The following is a 13878-nucleotide window of genomic DNA, read 5'->3' as shown; positions in this document are numbered from 1 at the left end:
GAATAACATGATAAAAAGGAGAAACAACGTAATAGAAAGTCATGGCTGACAGGGGAGGGGTAAGTTTTGGGAGACTATAATGAATATAATATTTTCCCCTTTATCTGCAGTTTTGCCTTCTGCATTTCCAGTTACCCACTGCCAACCACAGTTCAGTATAATAAGTGAATATAGTACAATAAGATAATTGGGGAGAGAGAGACTATAATCACATAAATTTTATTACAGTATATTGTTATAATATTTCTATTTTTATTATTATTTTGGTTAATCTTTTATTGTGTCTAGTTTATAAATTGAACTATATCATAGGTATGTATGTACAGTTAAAAAAAAGTTTAGATAAGGTTCGCTTCTTTTTGCGGTTTCAGGAATGTCTTGGAACATATCCCTTATAACTAAGGCGGGATTTCTGTATTTCAGATACTTTACAGAAGTGCAGAGAATAAAATCTCATTGTGCAGTGATCAGTGACAGTGGAGAGAGTTTACAGGAACAGTAGAAGTGGAATCTAGAGCAGCAGGGAGGTAGAGCTTAGTGAGTGGAATACGGGTTACTGTTTGAGGAAGAAAAGTGGCAAAAAAAAAAAGTTGTTTAAACATAGCTCAAAGGTAACCTAAAGATAGTTTGGGAGCTTTGTTGTTTTGCTGTTTTATTTCGCTAAATTCTGTTTTTGTTTCATTGCTGTTGTTGTGGGGCTGTTGTATATTCATTTTTGTTTTGATTAAGCTGTATGTATCTCTTTAAATTCCTTTAATTTTCTTGTTTACTTGCACTTGTCCCCACCGCTTTCATATCTATAACATCCCCAAGATTCCTCTTGTTAAGGTTGCTATAATGTCCATGCTATCAATTATCAGAGATCACGTCTCTGTCCCTACCATATTTGAAACTTAAACTGCATTTAAAATAATTGATTATTCCCTTCTTCTTGAAATGCTTTCTTTTCTTGGCTTCTATGACTCAACTTTTTTCTGCTTTCCTTCTACCTTCCTCAATAGACTTCTTTCTTGTATCTTCCTTCTAGGCTTAACCTCCAACTCTTAATAGTACTCCTGATTTTACTGTAAATCTTCATCTCATCTCTGTATTTTCCTTATCTCTGGGAAATTCTGGCTTTAATACCTTCTCTCTGTCAATAACTCTCAAATTTGTACTTGTTCTGGACTACTCTCTTGAATGTCAGATTCATATTCAACTGCCTAGTTAACATCTCCATTGCCTATTTAAAATAAATCTCATTCAATATATGGCAGCTCCACTAGGGGGTATGTTCCCTAGACAGCCACTGGGCCTCCCCACCCCACCTGCACTGGGACTCCCAAGCTAGGCTTTGCTTCTTCAGGAAGCTCCAGGTTCTCTGAGACCTTATAACAATACCTTGATGGAAAAATTGAAGTCATATTTTCAGGCTTGCTTTGTATCTCTGGTGAGTCAGAACTATGTCAATGGCACCAATCAGGAAGAAATTCAAACAGGTGTTGATCAGTGTATCTGGAAGTTTCTGGATATTGCAAGACAGGATGTTTTTTTCTTCAAAAAGATTGCAATTATCTTCCAGAAACCAGAGAATCTTATCAAAGAGGATTTCTTAGAACTGACGAATGAATTATAGTAGAAAGACATGCTGGTCCAGAAGAACTTGACAAAGCTGAGACATTCACAGTAGGTGCTGGAGGGCATCAATGTGCCGCACAAAAAGACGGCTGACATCCCTCAGGTTTCCTTCGCCTATCTTGAGAAGGCATCTGCCAATATACTTACACAACTGAAGCCTATCTGAGCAAAAGGGCAAAGGCGGCAGCCTGAGAGTGGCTGCTGTGTGAGGCAAGTCTATGCAGACGCTTTTTGTCACACATCCCTTCTTGTGGACTTGACATTTTGGAAGAACTCTGCCAGAAAATCAGTTGATTTTACTTTTATGCTCCTATCTAAAATTTTTTCACTATTTTTATAGCTGTTAATTTCTTGGGTACCTTATAAACATGTCAGTAGCTTGAGCAAACCAAGTAATTTTTTTATCTTTAGCAAAGTTTTAGAGTATTAGTGTGATGTCACTTATAGATTTTTAAAATAATTTTTCTACATGTTTAAAAAAACTTTTTTATGACTTTTCGTCTTTTTATATATGTTCCTGATTGTTACATTAGTCTGATCTTGTGGGAAAATTATAATAGGCTGAGAATAAGGGGATGAGGATTTTGATTGCAGGACTTTTATAATTACCCCATTCAGTGGTAGTGTAGAAAAATATGAAAGTTTGCTCTGTTTCAAGACTTTCAAACTACCCCAAGAAGAAGAATTTAATGCAATAATGTTTATAATGCTTACATCATGGAAAATAAACGATATGCTCCTGAATGACTTTTGGGAAAACAATAAAATTAAAGCAGAAATAAAAAAATTCTTTGACATAAATTAAAGCCAAAACACAAAATATCAACATCTTTTGGATGCAGCAAGAGTAAAGTTTATAGTGTTAAATACCTACATCAAGAAGTTAAGGAAGATCTCAAATTAACCATCTAGCACCATGACTAGAAAACTAGAAAAGAAGAACAAACTGACCCCAGAGCTAGCAGAAGAAAAATAACTAAATTCATTCCAGGAGAGAATAAAATTGGGACCCAAAAATCCATACAAAGAATCAATAAAATCAAAGGTTGGCAATTTGAAAGAATAAACAAGATCAATAGGCTGCTAGCTAGATTAATGAAGAAAAAAACACGAGAGAGAAAATCCCAATAAGCGCAATCAGAAAAAAAGGTGACATTACAACCAATACCACAGAAATACAAAAGATCCTCAGAGATTATTATGAACATTTCTATACACATAAACTAGAAAATATAGAAGAAATGGTTATATTTCAGAAACACAAAACCTCCCAAGATTGAATCAGGAAGAAACTGAAACTCAACAGACTAATAATGAATGACTTTCAAAATTAAATTCGTAATATAAAACCTACCAACCCAAAAAAAAAAAAATCCCTGGACATGATAGACTCACAGCTGAATTCCACCAGATGTACAAAGAAGTGTTGATATCAATCCTACTGAAATTATTCCAAAAAAATTGAGGAGGGACTCCTCTCCAACTCATTCTACAAAGCCAGGATTATCCTGATACCAAAATCTGATAAAGACATAACAAAAAAGAAAAGTACAGGCCTGTATCACTGATGAACATAGATGTAAAAATTCTTAACAAAATTTGAGCAAACCAATGTTTGCTCCAAATTTGAGTAAACCCAGTAGCACATCAAAAAGTTACCACAATAAAGTAGGCTTTATTCCTAAGATGCAAGGTTGGTTCGCATAGGCAAATCAACAAATGTAATTCATTACATAAACAGAATTAAAAACAAAATCATATAATCATCTAAAAAGATGCAGAAAAAGCTTTTGATGAACTCTAACATATGATGAAAACCCTCAACAAACTAGGCATCAAAGGAATATACCTCAAAGTAATAAGAGCCATCTATGACAAACTCACAGCCAACATCATATTGAACAGCTGAAAGCCAGAAGCACTCCCCTTAAGAACTGGAACAAGACAAGGATGCCCACTCTCACCACTGCTATTCAACACAGTACTGGAAGTTTGAGCCAAAACAATCAGGCAAGATGAAGTATTTATCTTTGTGGACAATATGATTCTATACCTAGAAAACCCTAAAAACTCTGAGAAAAGTCTCCTAGAACTGAGAAATGACTAAAGCAAAGTTTCTGGGTACAAAAATAATGTACAAAAATCAGTAGCATTTCTATAATATTCAATCTAAAAGTCAAATCAAGAATATAATCCCATTTATAGCAGCCACAAAAACAATAGCTAGGAATTGATCTAACCACAGTGATGAAAGAACTCTACAAGGAGAATTACAGAACACTGCTGAAAAAAAATTAGATGACACAAACAAAGGGAAAAACATACCATGCTGGTGGATTGGAAGAACCTATATTATTAAAATGGCCACACTCCCAAAAGCAATCTGCAGATTCAATGATACTCCCATCAAACTACCAATGTCATTTTTCACAGAATCAGAAAGAACTATCCTAAAATTCATATAGAACCAAAAAAAAAAAAAAAAAAAAAGTCCAAATGACCAAAACAATCCTAAGCAAAAAGAGCAAAGCAAGAGGCATGACATTACTCAATTTCAAACTATACTACAAAGCTACAGTAATCAAAATGCCTTAGCAAAGCCATTGGTACTGGTACAAAAACAGACATATGGGCCAATGGAACAGAATAGAGAATCCAGAGTAAAGCCACACACAAACAACCAGCTGATCCTTGACAGTCAACAAAAACAAGCAATGGAGAAAGGACTCCTTATTCACTAAATGGTGCTGGGATAACTGGCTAGCCATATGCAGAAGAATGAAACTGGACGTTGGCCCTTCACCATATACAAAAATTAACTCAAAATGGATTAAAGATTTAAATCTAAGTCCTACAACTTAAAAAATCCTCAAAGAAAACCTAGGAAATACCATTCTCAGTATCAGCCATGGTAAAAATATTTATTGCTAAGTCCTCAGAAGCAACTGCAACAAAAACAAAACTTGGCAAGTGAGACCTAATTAAATGAAAGAGCTTCTGCATAGCAAAAGAAATGGTCAATAAACAGACAACCTACAGAATGGGAGAAAATGTTTGCAAACTATGCATTTGACAAAGTTCTACTATCCAGGATCTACAATGAATTTAAACAACTGAATAAGTCGAAAATAAATAACCCCATTAAAAAGTGGGCAAAGAAATGAACAAACACTTTTCAAAATAAGACTTTCAAAAGGCAAACAAACATATGAAAAAATGTTCATCATCACTAATCATCAGATAAATGCAAATCAAAACCACAATGAGATACCATCTCATACCGGTCAGAATTACTATTGTTAAAAAGTCAAAAAATAACAGATGTTGGCAAGGTTGCAGAGAAAAGGTAACGTTTATACACTGTTAATGGGAGGGTCAATTAGTTTTATCACTATAGATAGTAGTTTGGAGATTTCTCAAAGAAATAAAAATAGAACTACCATTTGACCCACTAGTCTCATTACTGGGTATATACCCAAATGAAAATAAATTATTCCACCAAAAAGACAAATGCAACTCGTATATCCATTGCAGCACTATTCACCAAACAAAGACGTGGAATCAACCTAGGTGCCCATCATCGGTGGATTGGATCAACAAAATATGGTACTTACGCAATACCACACAGCCATACCAATGGACACTGGGGCTACAGGAGTGGGGAGAGAGGGTAGCTGAAAAACTACCTACTGGGTACTATGCTCACCACTTGAGTGATGTGTTCCATCTGACCCCAAACCTCAGCATTATGCAATGCTTGTAAAAAACCTGTACATGTACCTCTAAATCTAAAATAAAAGTTGAAAAAAAGATGAAATAAAAAGTTAAAGAATTCTCAATTATATGCTCTGAGAATTCTCTCTTCCTACTCCCCTACCATATCATTCCCCTACATCCTGCAATCCCTTACCTCACCTTTCACATCTCCTCTAGCCCTGTAAACTATTAACCATTCACTTGCTCAAGCCAAAACCTAGGGTTATCTTTGATTTCTCATCTTAAATCCATTTTCAAGTATTGACCTTGCTTTCCAAAACTTTCCCTAATTTATCCATGTTGATCCATCTCCACTACTACTTCCTCAGTCCGAGCTAACATAATTCTCACTTGGACTATGCAATAACCATATAATTGCCTCCTGCCTAACACTCTTGCCCCACTTCAATCCATTTTACACAAGACAGATAAAAATATACTCTAAAACATAAATCAGATCAACCAACTGCCCTGCCCATTGTACTTAAAATGAACTCTAAAATGTTGTACTTAAAGTATTTCCTAAACAGCCCTACACCATCAAATTCCAGCCTACTTAGGAGACTTCCCCCATGCACTCTTCACCTTGCCTAATATTCTCTAAACTCCTTCACAGTTTACTAGTCTCTGCTTGAAATACACTCTTCTCTGAAATTTGACTTGTGTAGTTTTTCTTGTTATTCAACTATATCTGATTGTCTTTACTAACAAGTATAAAGGGAAAAAAAGAATTTCTCTAAATATTAGTTGTATACCAGATAGTGTGGACAAAATTAATCAACTCAAGTGGATAAATCACATTCATAACACTACCTGAAAATGAAATTGATATCTGATTAAGTTTATAATATTCACCTTTCCTTCCTCAAGCTCTGCCTGTCTTCTGCATGAGACAAACATAATTTTAATGGGGATGTGATATGAGTAATCATCTTTGCTTCTTGGAAGCATTTGATTATGCTACAAATGTTTGAAATCCCTCCAGAAGAGCTGTATTGTTCTGCTTACTTTTAGGGCAAGAAGCGGCAGTTCCAAGGGCCTTCATTTGACCCTTCTTGTTAACTAAGTAGGTCAGGGAATCAATATGAATATATTTTCTAATTGCTGAGAATGTCCTTTTCTAGCAGTTGCCTGATCTTTCAGAGTCAAGCAGCAGCTGCAGCTGGCAATCTAACTTGCTGCTGGATTTGTCATACCCATTCATGTGTTATGAAAACATAAAAAGTTATTTAGACATGACAAGTCCTAAACTATTTTGTTGTGCCTGATGCCATCAACATCGGCTTCAGAACATGGATCCTTACTTGTATGTAGACAAAGACAATGACTGACACAACCATTTTTCCATCTTACTGAGATAAATTCACATGCCTCCCCTGACACTCAAACAGCCTTGGGTTATGGAATGTATAGTAATTAAGACTACACCTTCTTGATTATACTGCCCTTGTGGCTAAACAAACCAATACAGTGGTCATTTAGATCAAATTTATCAACAAATCCCAAACTGGAGTTACCTGTGCCCTTCAAGTGTTGTTTGTTTATAGAGGATCATAAACCATAGAATGTCTCTTCTTTGAAAAAGGGATTTTAGTCCCATCTATTTCCTTCATAATTATTGGCAATGAAACCAAAGATCAGCAGTTCATTCTAAACTCCCTTGAGAAGGTGATAATGCATAATAGACTGACCTTAGATTATATCCTGTCCATCTGGAATGGGACCTGCTGATCCCTCTAGCACTTATTAACAGTTGACTGGGTCCAGAATCTTACGGGGCATAGTTGAGGTCAATACTGCAGGTTGGTCTCATCCTGTTGCTTGAAATTTTGTTGAGAGTATCATTAGTTAAATGCTGTATAAAACAAATTAAATGGATTTGGATTCAGCCTCTCTCTGTTCATCAGATTAATCAGAGTGGCCAATGGAGTGCACATACATATGAAAATCTGAGTTTGGCTAAGAATATTTAGGGTCAAGGAGATTTATGGAAAGGCAATTTGCCATGAACTCTGAGCAAAACTTCATGATCTTGTATTCCATGAGTAGAAGGTCCTGACTGCTCTTAACCTCCAGCATTTGACAAGATTGTGTTTTCAGTGACCAAATTTCAGGTATGAGGTAATGTCTCTGTTAGTCAGAGAGTATGCTGCTATATATAAAATAGGCAGATTTACCAAGCTCATTGTTCTTCAGTCACAACACAAACCCACTGGATGAACATCATCCACTTGGGCCCTCTGAATTATCCCTTGGGACTTGGGAAATAAGGGAAAATGATGCAAATGTGACACCCATGTTGCTTCCTATGCTGTAAGTAATAAAGTTTCCTACCCTGACCCAGAAATCTCATTTCTTCATGTCTTCTGTGAAACTGTAACAAGTATCCATACAACTGTAACAGGCTAACTTAGTAGCTTCCAAGGCAAGGAAAATTAAATTCCAGACTTTGACAATAGTGATTATTAGGTTCAGGTTTTAGTCAACCCTCAGCACACACTGTTAGAGCCTCTCCTAGGTGCTCAAGACTGCATATTAAATCTGGAGTCTTCAATTAGGGAGAGAAAGAGAGCGATTCTCTTATCACTTTCAGGTCTCCCCTAACATTAATTGACAAAATGTTATCATTTGGGGCAAGTTTGGTATCTTCTTCTAGGTCTCACTTTGTATTTATCTTCCTGTATCTTATGGGGCTTTGAGTCCAAATAAAGGTCTAGAAAAAAAAATGAGAGGAGGTAGGACTGAGTTTTAGGATGATCAGCATTCTCTAGAAAGGTGATTACTTCAAAAGAGCTCATCATAGATTCTTCATGCAAGGAAAGTTAATCTTCTCAGGCAGTGGGGGAAGAACTGTTCTGTTGACAAGGGAGACCCACTGGAATTCAGCAGCCTTTAACTCAGAACCATCCAAGAAAGTACATTCTTGAAAATGCAGTTTCCAGCCTTGGAATGTAGCGGTGATGGTATTATGTTGACAACAGACATCTAGCATAAATGTAATAGGAAATGATTTATTGCATAGTTTTCAATATTATGCACAATGCTAAGATGAGATATGCCTCAAAATTTGTTCCCCTCTCCAGCTCATACCTAATTTGAATTTTATGTATGGCTGTAAGTAAAATTAGAACTTTGTCTCATGTTAAAATGCAAATTTTAAAAGTTTAACTTTGCATTTTATTTATTTAAAAATTTTATTTAATTTGCATTGTCTATGCTACTTTGAATGAATCAATAAGATGTTTTCTTCAGATCAAGTTATAAAGAAGGGATAAAGAAACAGAAAATATGGAACTTCAAGTTCTTCAGAGGGATCTATACCACAAAATTAAAACAAGAGGAGATAAAAGAAAAATGGGATACTGGGGAGATGAACTACAGTTTTGCCCAAGGGCAGCCTGAATAGAGTATAGGAAAAATTTTGTTCTGCTTACAAGGGAAAACAAATATAATAATTTAAAGTATCCTTATTAAATTGACACAATAAACTTATAAATTTAAAAATGGGTCATTTACAGAGAAATTAAGATTTTGTTTTATTTTATGATTAAAATTTTAATCCTTGAGCACAAAAATAAAAAAATTTAACATGATGCTCACTCTATAAAAGATAATTATGTTTCTATCAGAAAAATTTGAATTCTACTTTGCTTCTCTTAAGAGTTAGCAGGATTTTTTTCTGTTTTATTTAGAAAAACTTTAAATTGATTTTTTATTGATTTTTAATGGTTTCCTCCTCCTCAAAAATAAAAAGCAGTATGATGTTTCCTTCTCAGTTAACTCATTTACCAGCTATTGATTAGTGGGAATCGATAGCCTGGAAAGTGATCATGCAATTGGGAAAGCTAAATTTATTCATGAGTTTATTAGAAATATGAAAAAACTGCTACTAGATTGGGTTAGCACACACAAATCAACAAAACTGAAGTCCCTAATTCCTTTCCACTAGTTATTAGAAGAGATCCCAGGAGATACAAAATAAATTGTAATCTCCAAAGAAAATGCCTTGGCAAAATTGTCTGAATGTTACAAAAAAGATATGTTGGTAAGGAAAAAAAGTAAAGATTAAGATAAACACCAGAGTTTACAGAGAAAAATCAGAAGAGCTGAGATTAGTAATCCCCTGTTGATATATGATAGGAAGCACTGGTGCAAAGTGCCTTTCAAGATACTGGCACTATGAACTGAATTCAGTACAGAACATTATTTACCTGTGCTCTGTCTGTGAATGTACTATGTCGAAAATAATGAAGAAGATCAAAAATTTCAATCTTACTGACAGTGCCTAGGGATGATGCCATAAGATTGTGCTGGCAACTTCATCTTAAAGTTCTGTTTTCAATTATTATAAATTTTCTTAAAAAAAAAATACTTTAGTGTTGTTATTTTTCAACTGGTCTCTTGGTGATATTGTAAGAAAGATTGAGCAAAATCTATTCAACTGTTTTTTGTATTTCATCTACTAAATATTTATTATTTCATGATATTAATCCATAAACATGTCACAGTATTGTTCCCTGTACTGATCAAAATACATTCCCTGGGATTTAGGATTAGATATATTAAGTAAGCACAATAAATAGTAAATTAAAGTTTCAACACAACAAAAAATAAAAAATAGAAGAGTGGGCAAGAAATATACAGCATAAAACATGATAAAGTGTATTAAACTAAGTCTTAGGTAAAACATATTTGTAAAGAATATTTTCACCCCAATTTATAATGTCCTGTGAAGAAGACCCCAAAGCCTGCCTAAGGAGTAAGTTTAGTTGAATAATTTCTAATATGTCCCCCAATCTTCCCTAAGTGACATCTTACCTAATGTCCAAATTTTAATATTTGAAATTTTATCTTTTGGACTAAAACAGTCAAATTGGTTGTTGAAAATAGCACATGAAGTTTTTCAGAACTTTCTCCCTTAATGTAGATCGTGTATATGATTCCTGAGTACGGAATTCAATGTGGCAAGAGTGTGACCTTAGGAACCACAGAAATTATCTTTCACTTCTTCCCAAATTTCCCAGGTCCTACTCTGATGCAAAATCCCAGGGAGGAAAATCCAGGGAATCTGTTACTAATCTGAAAAATCATCTCAAAAAGGAGAAAAGTATGCAGTACAGGGCTTTCTGAGAAGTAGAGCATGGCTTATTAGGAACTACAAAAAGATTTAATTGGTTTGAGGGATAGTTTAAGGCAGAGTCAAAGATTGGATCAAGTGAGTCTGAGCAAATTCATCTACTATACCTTTCAAGGTCCCCTAAAATGACGTGTGTGTGTGTGTGTGTGTGTGTGTGTGTGTGTTTAGGAAAAACACCCAGAGCTAGATAGTAATTCTTAATGTTGGCTGCACATTAGAATTACCTGGGGAAATTTTAAAAAATCTTGAAACCTAGGTTCCACCCTCAACCAATCAAATCATAATATTTACAGAGGAACCCAAACTTCAATATTTTTTATTTTTTTAATGCTCCACAAGTGAATCTAGTATAAAGTCAAGATTGTGAACCACTGTTCTAAAGTAAATACTAGGATTAGAGATTGAAGGAAAAAAAATTAAAAGAAACCTAAAGAAATTCTAAATATCTACCAGGAATACCAAAATTTTAAAAAATATAATAAAGAAAAGAAGGATTGATAACAAATTAGGGTTTGTCTAAAGCAGAGGTTCCAGCAAGAAGTTTGAGCTGATGCAGGGACCAAAATGGCAAAAGGCTTCCTTCTATCCAGTTGCTCACAAAAGGAAATTTAATTTATAGTCATTAATGCACAAGCCTTGTAACTGAGAATGTGCTAAGGCCCACATTAACTGGCTTAATGATTAGATCTGTTAGCCCAAATATTATCACAAGACAGGATCACACACACACACACACACACACACACACAAATGGAAAAGACATGCCAAACAATCCAAGCCAAAGAAACTAGCTGAAATAGTATTAATATCTGTCTGAGCACAGCAGAAAAGAAAAAATTGACAAGGATAGGAATTACATAATAAAAGGAACAATTAAAGAAAAAATAATCATAGTTATGGCATATACCAAAACATATAGCCTTGATAGATATAAAGCAAAAACAGGTTCAAGAAAGAAAGAAAAATACAGAGAATTTGAAAAGCCCTCAGTCATTTTGGAGGAAGTATAACCCATTTATGTGACACTGATCAAGAAACATTTATTGAGTATATAAAGTTTTATTTAAAAATATCAAGAATGACCTAAAAGATATAAGTACTGAGCATGATTTCCAAATATACATAAAACATTTACAAAAAAATGACATCATATAAGGTGATATGGTTGCACTGTGTCCCCACCCAAATCTCATGTTGAATTGTAATCCCCAATGTTGGGGGAAAGACCTGGTGGAAGGTGATTGGATCATGGGGGAAGATTTCCTTCTTACTATGCTTACGATAGTGAGTGAGTTTTCACGAGGTCTGGTTGTTTGAAAGTGTGCAGCACTTCTCCCTTCACTCTCTCTTTCTGCCACTATAAGAAGACATGCTTGCTTCCCCTTCGCCCTTCCACCATGATTGTAAGTTTCCTGAAGCCTCCCCAGCCATGCATCCTGTGCAACCTGTAGAACTGTAAGTCAATTAAACCTCTTTCTTTATAAATTACCCAGTCTTTATAGCAGTGTGATAACATACTAACATACAAGGAAGGGTCAAAAGATGTCAAAAATGGCAACACATACACTGAGTTCACCGGTCACCAGATTAATTAGAAATCAGCAAGTAAAAACAACCTCCATCAAAAAATATATGGGCATAAGCACGTGTGTGTGTGTGTGTTTAAAAATTTTAAAATGCGGTCCCAAATAACTACTTACGGATTATCTTTATGACAATAAAAATATTAAGAATTAAACTATGAGTTCACCAAACCTGGGATACAACCAATATGACAATAGAGTTTAATTTATAGTCATAAATGCATATATTGTAAAACTACAGATTAAAAATAAATGAATTGTGTTCAATTTAACATGCTAAAATAAGAATAATAAAGTAAATCTACAAAATTAGGGGAGGCAAAAATTTTAAAAGATGACTGAAGATACTGTATAGAAAAAAATTAATGAAAAAAATTTAAGTAATGAAACAAACATATCTCCAATAAGACTTACAGAAAAAAGAAAAAAAACTTCAACTAAACAACATTGGGAATGAAAAATAAAACAAAACTCAAGTATATTAAGAATTGTCCACAAATTTCAAATATAATTTTCTACAAATATAGAGATCACTAAATTCATTTGAGAAGGAATTAACCAATAAATATTAAATAATTTAATTTTAGGTAGGAGGAAAATGATGAATAGGAGGCAGGATTAATTTGCAGTTTCCACTCAGATGGACCAAGTAGCATGTAGAGACCCACATCATGAACTTGTGCTCCAAGAACCACCACAGAAATATACCAGGCAAGCCAAAAGAATCCACAGCCCCTGTGAAGGAGCTGGATTGCCACTGCAAGCTGCACGGGACAGTGAAGGAACTGTGAGTCAGCTTGCTGTCTCAGCTGGGAGGCTTATAACCTGGGACAAGTTCTCAGCCCTACTCACCAGATGCCTGGAAATAAACTCAGTGCTGTTGTGATGGGAGATGGGGAACCACTCTGGGAGTGTGACTGACCTTTCAGGTTGCAGGCTGTGTGGGAGCTGCATGTGGCCTGTGGCTGCCGGCTTTCCCCCACTTCCCTGTTGGCCTGTGCAATGCACCAGAGGCAGCCATAATCCTCCTAGGAACATAATTCCATTGGCCTAAAAACCACAACCCCAACCCCTACAGTAGCCACAGCAAGCCCTGCCCAAGGAGAGTCTGAGCTCAGACATGCATAACCCTGCCCCCACCTGAAGTTCTTTCTCTACCTACCCTGGGTAACTGAAGATAAAGGATATAATCCTTTGGGAGCTCTATGACTCCATCCATCATCTGACTCAAGTGTAAGCTTGTATCCTCCCTACACAACTGCAGCTGATGTGTTCTTGAAAGCACCACATCCTGACTGGAGGCCAATCAATACAAAACCAGTGCACTTAACAAAAATACAACCAAGGACCTTCACAGAGTTTCCTACACTTCCCTGCTACCCCCACCAGAGCAGGTGCTGGTATCCACATCTGAGAGATCTCAAGATGGATCACATCACAGGACCCTGCAGACACACCATAGGACCAGCCCAGAGCGCCAGTAGCTCCGCTGGGTGGCTAAATCCAGAAGAGAAATAACAATCACTGCAGTTCAGCTCTCAGGAAGCTCCACCCCTAGAGAAAAGGAGAGAGTGCCACATCAGGGAAGCACCCTGTGAGACAAAAGAATCTGACAGCAGCCCTTGAGTCCCAGATCTTCCCTCTGATGTAGTATACCCAAATGAGAAGAAGCCAGAAAAACAACTCTAGTAATATGACAAAACAAGGTTCTTTAACATCCCCAGAAGATATCACTAGTTCACCAGCAATTGATCCAAACTAAGATGAAATCTGAATTCCCAGAGA

General features: G+C 35.7%; 1 pseudogene; it reads left to right on the top strand.

Moving 5' to 3' along the window:
• Window positions 1–1249: 1249 nt before the first annotated feature.
• Window positions 1250–1783, top strand: LOC105731938 (mediator of RNA polymerase II transcription subunit 28-like; annotated as a pseudogene).
• The last annotated feature ends 12095 nt before the right edge of the window (window positions 1784–13878 follow it).

The sequence above is a fragment of the Aotus nancymaae genome, unplaced genomic scaffold (assembly GCF_030222135.1).
Source record: "Aotus nancymaae isolate 86718 unplaced genomic scaffold, 86718_ANA_hifiasm-v0.15.2.pri h1tg000008l, whole genome shotgun sequence".
Taxonomy (NCBI): domain Eukaryota; kingdom Metazoa; phylum Chordata; class Mammalia; order Primates; family Aotidae; genus Aotus; species Aotus nancymaae.
Note: the sequence above shows the minus strand (reverse complement) of the source record. Positions and strands in the feature narration are given on the sequence as shown.